This window comes from Elephantulus edwardii, unplaced genomic scaffold, assembly GCF_000299155.1.
Source record: "Elephantulus edwardii isolate Elephantulus edwardi_28Jun2011 unplaced genomic scaffold, EleEdw1.0 scaffold00083, whole genome shotgun sequence".
In the NCBI taxonomy this organism is placed as follows: Eukaryota; Metazoa; Chordata; class Mammalia; order Macroscelidea; family Macroscelididae; genus Elephantulus; species Elephantulus edwardii.
In genome coordinates this window covers 7758422-7765387 of record NW_006399833.1, presented here as the reverse complement: position 1 = coordinate 7765387, position 6966 = coordinate 7758422, and positions in this window count along the sequence as shown.

Genomic DNA, 6966 nt, shown 5'->3' with positions numbered 1-6966 from the left:
AATAATCTGTGTTACGCAGATACAGATACATACAACCTTGTTTGCTGAAAGTGTGGGGGACTTGTAATACTTGTTAAAGAAGATCAAGGAATGCAGCCTTCAATATGGATTGCATTTCATTGTCAAGAAAACAAAGATTTTTACTACTGGACCAATAGGCAGGCAGCATGATGATGGATGGAGAAGAGATAGAAATTGTCAACAGCTTCATCTTGCTTGGATCCACAATTAACATCCTTAGTACCAGCAGTCAGGAAATAAGGAGACTCTGGATCATATGGAATTTCTATGTTCAGCTTTTGGAGGAAACACAAAATTGCCTTCCAGAGTGGTTGTATCATTTTAAAATCCCACCAACAGTGTATAAATGTTCCTGTCTCTCCACATCCTCTCCAGAACTTATTACTTGCTATCCTCTTAAACTTTGCCACTGCTGCTGGGGTGAGATGGTTATCTCATTTTGGTTTTTATTTTCATCTCTCTTTTTATTATTATTAGTAATTTTCTTTTATACTGATTTGTTTACGAAGTTCAAATATATTGCTTTACACACTGGATCTTTCCCATTACCTTCACCCCACCCACCCATCAAATTGTGTAACCCTATGATTAACCACTTCCTTACTACCCATCCTCATGCCTCTGCTTCCACCCTACTCCTCCCTTGGATATTCATACTCATTCTACAATAATATACAGTATGGTCAAAATCACTGGTAATAAAGAGAGATGCAAATAAAAACTACATACTTGATCTGATGAATTGTACTGTCAAACCAAAGGCATGCTATTTGAGTCACCAGGATGCTTTGCTGAAGAAAGATGGGCAATCTCATTCTATGTGATTTACTGCCTCTGAAAACCTGCTAGTGAATCAGCTGAGTGGGATTGAGCTCAATGATAATTAGTTGAATTTCTTACTATAAAATGGAGTTCCTGGGGGGCACAAGTGGTTAAATGTTCAACCAACCACGACTCACAGTTCAGACCCATCCAGACATATCTAGAAGACTCTTACTCAGTTAGATCTGATTTGATGGTACACACACACACAAAATTAAATTTTTTTTTAAAAAAGACAGTTACTTTGCACATTTGAGGTTGCCATACATGGAGATACTTTCCATTAAGTACATGAAGAGATTACATATTTTAGTTACATGTCAGTTTCTTTTATGGATTTCCAACAATTATTTAACTAATTTCCCGTTGACAGTATCAACTCACTGGCAACTCGTTTTGGAGTTCCTGCGCAGTAGAGATGATTAACACTCTCAGCTGCTAATGAATCACTGGCTGAAAACTTTGGGACACAGAGTTATCAGGAAAATTCCATCTGCCTCAATAAAAAGCAATCCTGGAGACAGGAGTTGAAGTGTAATAAAAGCAAAAGTTTTATTACATGCATGCCTATAGGAAACAGGGAAATATGGGCCTCCAAAGTCAGTATAAGTCCTAAGGAAAAATTCTGAAGAGATATTTATAGACTAGGTAAATGTCCTTAGGAAGTTGTTGTTATGTGTCAGGAAGCTGGAACCGATTCATAGCTGACCCCTTAGTAGGTTTTCAGAAGCAATAAAATTCACAGATTACTCATCTTTAAGGAAGGAACAGCAGGGTGATCTTCAGACAAGGAGAGATTATGCTAATCAGTAGACATGAACAACTGCCCTTTAAGATGGCTTCTTTCTGTTGTTAATTCATCACAGGATTCAGATAGATTTTCTTACTTTAAGATAGCATCTATCTACTTGAGGCAGAGGAAGAGGGAGAAGGAGAAGAAAGATTTATGGACAGAGAGAAACAATTGGGGAAGGTTTACAAGGAAATAGAGGAAAGAGTGAGGCAGCAGAAATTAGCAAATTGATGAGTAGGGTGAAGGGAAAGGGAGGGTATAGCAAGGTTTCAGGAAGACTATTTAAATTATAGCATTGTATAATTTAATTCATGTTATAAGATAAAGTGTTTATGAAAAATTAAACAAAAACCAGTTAAAAAAACTCAGTTAAAGTTTTCCTTCCTATTCATAAAAAAGACCATCTTTAAAGAAATTAGATCTTCAACACGGGTATATGCATGTCCATGTTTATCACAACATTATTCACAGTAGTAAAGAGATGGAAACAACCCAGGTGCCTATCAACCAACTGAATGGATATAGAAACTGTGGTATATTCACAGAATGGAATACTATGCAGCATTGAAAATCAATGAACTCACAAAACAGTACACAACATGAATGAGTCTGGAAGACTTGCTGAATGAAATATGGGACAAATACTGTATTAGTCTGTTATTGTAATAATAGATAGAGAAGAGGAGGAAGAGCAGGAAAAGAGTGGATAAATAATGTACACTACACTGGAATAAATGAAAAAAAGTACATTGTTAAAAGAATGGACAATTAAAAGCCATGTGTATGACAATTAATAGTTTTACAAGGGAATTTGGGGGAGGGAAGGAGAGGACAAAGAGAGGGAGGAAAGTGTGCACGAATGAATGAATTTTAAGAAAGGCCACCTTTGATTCAAAGTCGGAAGGTCTTATTATGTTAACAGAAAAGGAATGCCACTCAACTATCCATTGCAGGGTGGAAAGGAAACCAGTTTCAGGATTTAAACATATTCTAATTCCCCATCAGAAAAAAACCATTAACAGTCCCACAGAGAAAAAGGAGAACGTATCCCCTTCTGAAAAGGGGGAAGATAATGAAAATACTAGCAAAACCTGAAAATCCTGGGAATACAAGTTCCCATGATGATACACTCTTACAGTGAATTAGCAGAAAAGCCACAAACCCATTTAGGTAAGGGGGACAACCACATCTGTAGACTTTTTTCACTAAAAAAACAAAAACAAGGTTGCACTTATATTTCAAAATTTAGTGTCTGTTTTGTGATTTATGTTGCCAACTTTTTTTTTTTTTACATTTTGGATAAAAATGACTGTGTTGTAAGAAGTCTTTTAAGATTAGATTGAATAAATGAATATGTTCTGTAAAAAAAAAACAACAAAAACAAACACACACACACAAAACCAAAAAACTGACAACAAACCAAAAAGCCCAAAACATAGTAAAGCATAGTCTTCCCCATAATTATCCTTTCAGGTTAAGACAATGAAGGGCTCCAGCCTAAAACTGAATTTCTCTTTCAATTATTGTTCTAGATGAAAAGGACACTTCTTTTTAAAATATTGTTAAAGAAATATTAAATTTCTATTGTTTTCTTGCATGTCGCACTCTGTCACACACATAGAGTTATCATGAATAGAAACTGACTCAACAGCAACTTGTTGGTTATTGATAGATTCTTAGGTTTCCCACAAACTTTCGCTAAGGGAAACATTGTTGCAATGATTAATCTTTACATATGTGGGAGTATATTTGTGTGATACATTTCTAAAAGCAGACTGGCTACATCAAATGCTGTGGGAATTTATAATTTTTATGCACAGTGTCAAATTGACCTCTATATAGATGCTCCAATTTACACACCCACCAGTACAGTGTGTTACCAGATGTTTTCATATTCTTCAGTCTGATAGATGAAAAATGAGATCTCTTTGTGTTGTTAGATTGATTTATCTTATTATTATTAGCAGCTTTAGTGGCCTAGTGTCTAAGGAATTGTGCTGCCAATCCAAAGACAGGTGGTTCAAATCCACCAGCTGCTCCATGGGAGAAAGACAGGAAATCTCATCCTGTGCTATTTAAAACCTCTGAAAACCCACTGGAGGATCAACTATGAGACTCACTAGCACAAAACATGGCAAAAAGAAACAAATCTCTTATTATGAGTGACGTTGAACAGCTCTTATTATGAGTGACGTTGAACAGTTTTAGGCTTTACCCCCAGATGTCTGAGCCATCTTGAGTTGATTTGTGTGTATAGTGTGAGATGTGGATCCTGTTTCAGCTTTCTACAGATGGAAGTCCAGTTTTGCCAGCACCATTTGTTGAAGAGGTTATTATTTCTGCATTTTGTAGATTTGATTTCCTGGTCGAATATCATTTGATCATAGATCACTGGGTCAATTTCTGGGTTCTCAATTCTGTTCCATTGATCTATGTGTCTGCCATTGTACCAGTACCATGCTGTTTTGTTTACTACTGCTGTGTAATAGGTGTTGAGATCAGGGAATGCCATGCCTCCCACTTCATTTTTGTTTTTCAGAAGTGCTTTGCTTATTTTAGTTCTCTAGTCCCCAAATAAACTTGAAAATTACTCTGTCAATCTCCTTGATAAATGAATTTGATATCTATATTGGAATTGCATTGAACATGTAGATTACAATATTGAGTCTTTCTACCCATGAACAGGGTACATTTTTCCATTTATTTGGGTCTTTTATTGTGTCTCACAGAAATGTTCTGTAGTTTTCTTTGTACAGGTCTTTTGTGTCTCTAGTTAGGTTCACCCCCAAGTATCTCAATTTGTGGTTGGCTGTTGTAAATGGTATTGCTATCTTGGTTTCCTTCTCTGAGTTCTTTTTGTTACTGTAGAGGAATCCCATAGATTTTTGGATATTAATCTTATATCCTGCCACTCTACTAAATTGGTCTACTAACAATTTTGTTGTTGTTGTTGTTGACTCTTTGGGGTTTTCTGTGTACACCCTCATGCCATCTTCATATAGTGATAGTTTAACCATCTCTTCGCTGATCTTTTCTTTTCTCCTCTTGTATTGCCCTAATGGACACTTCCAATAAAATATTAAATAGAAGTGGTGACAGTGGGCTTCCTTGTCTTGTTCCATTCACAAGGAAAATGCTTTTAGTCTTTCTCCATTGAGAATGACATTGGCTCTTAGGTTTTTCACTATGTTGAGGAAATTCCCTTATATTCCAATTTTGCTGGGTGTTTTTATATGGAAAGGGTGTTGTTGGATATTTTCAAATGCCTCTTTTGCATCAATTGCTAAGATGATGTGGTTCTTGTCATTTGCTTTGTTAATATGGTAAGTTTTGTTGATTCTTTTCCTTATGTTGCATACATGTTATGAACCCCACTGGGTCATGATAAATTTTTTTAATGTACTTTTGGATTCTATTGGCTAGGATTTTAGTAAGTATTTTTGCATCTGTATTCATGAGAGACATTGGTCTGTTGTTTTCTTTCTTGGTAATATTTTTCCCTGGTTTTGGTATTAGGGTTATGTTTGCTTCATAAAATGACTCTGAGAGTGTCCCCCCCCCAATTTCTTAAGTAGTTTAAGTGGAATTGGTAATAGATCCTCTCTGAATATTTGGTATAATTCAGCTATGAAGCCATCTAATCCAGGACTTTTTATACGGGGAAATCTTTTTATGGCCTATTTAATTTCTTCTTTGGTGATGGATCTGTTCAATGTTCTATATCTGTCCTTGTCAATCTGGGTAGGCCATGAGTTTCAAGGAATTTGTCCATTTCCTCTGGGTTTTCTTACTCATTAGAATATAGCTTTTCATAGTATTCTGATATTATCAATTAAGTTCCATCTTGTTCTGTTGTGATGTCACCTTTATAATTTCTTAATTGAGTTATCTGTGTCCTCTATCATTTCGTAATTGAATTATCTGTGTCTTCTCCTTTTCCCCTTTTGTTAGGTTAACCAGTGATTTGTCAATTTTATTGACCCTTTCGCAAAATCAAGCCAAAAGTGGGTGACTTTAATATGTGGCCCTCAGGCCTGGTTTTAATTGTTTTTGACCAAACATTCCTCTAGGTCGTACAGCATTGGTCTGTTCATTTGCTTTACAGAGGTAACTCGTGGTTGCTGTGATGCTGAACACTGTGATACCGATGTTTCAAATGTGATAATGGTTACGCGTGCTGGTGAAGTTCCCCGGCTAAAACAAGCTTGGAAGCAGGAATGGCATCTGCTTCCGAAATAGCTTGCCTCCTGAAATCCTATGAACTTAGAGAAACAAGGAAAGTTATACAACTGTTCAACTCTTTCATTCATAGGGTTGCTATGTGTCACCTACGACTCAACAGCATTTAAAAACAACAATGTTGCAAAACCAGCTCCTGATCTTATTATTACTTTTTTTAGTGTTTTTCTGTTTTCTATCTCATTTATTTCAGTGCTTGTCCTTATGATTTCTTTTCTTCTAGAGGCTTTAGGCTTAGATTGTCATTCTCTTTCTATTTAATGAAGATACTGAGTTAGATCATTGATTTTCTTTTCCTTCCTTCTTCTTTTTTTATGTGTGTGTCTATGCTCTGAACCACCTCGACTGCCTTAGCTGCATCCCAGTAGTTTTTGTGTTTTGTATTTTAATGAACTTTTTAATTTCATTTTTTCTTATTGGAAGCAGGTGTGGCATCCACTTCCTAAACAACATGCTTCTCAAACTATATAAACTTTAATAAATGACAATAGTTATAGAAAGGCTTCTGACCTTATGATCATAGGGTTGCTATGAGTCATGCTCGACTTGACAGCAATCGACAACAACAACAACATTTCTTTTATAACCCAATCATGCTCTAGCAAAGAGTTATTCAGTTTCTACATGGATGGGTTTGTAAGCTTGACACTCCTGTGGTTAATCTCTTAGTTGTATGGCATTGTGGTCTGAGAAGATACTTTGCATTAGTTCAGTGTTCTTTAATTTGTTGAAGCTTGCTTTGTGTCCTAATATGTGATCAGTTCTGGAGAATGCACCATGTGTACTTGTGAAGAAAGTGAACTGACTTTTAGTTGGGTGCAGTACGCTGAATACATCCACAAAGTCAAGATGGCTGATTGCATAGTTTAGATCGTCTGCATCTTTGTTGAGTTTCTTTTGAGTTGACCTCTCCTTTGGTAATAATGATGTGTTGAAGTCCCCTACCAAACTGTGGTGTTGTTTATTTCTTTCTTAAATTCTGTACTGATGTTTTATGTATTTTGTAGGTCTAGAACTTGGTGGATAAATGTTGACCAAGATTATGCTTTCTTTATCGATTGTGCTTTTTATCAGTATGTAATGCCCTTCTT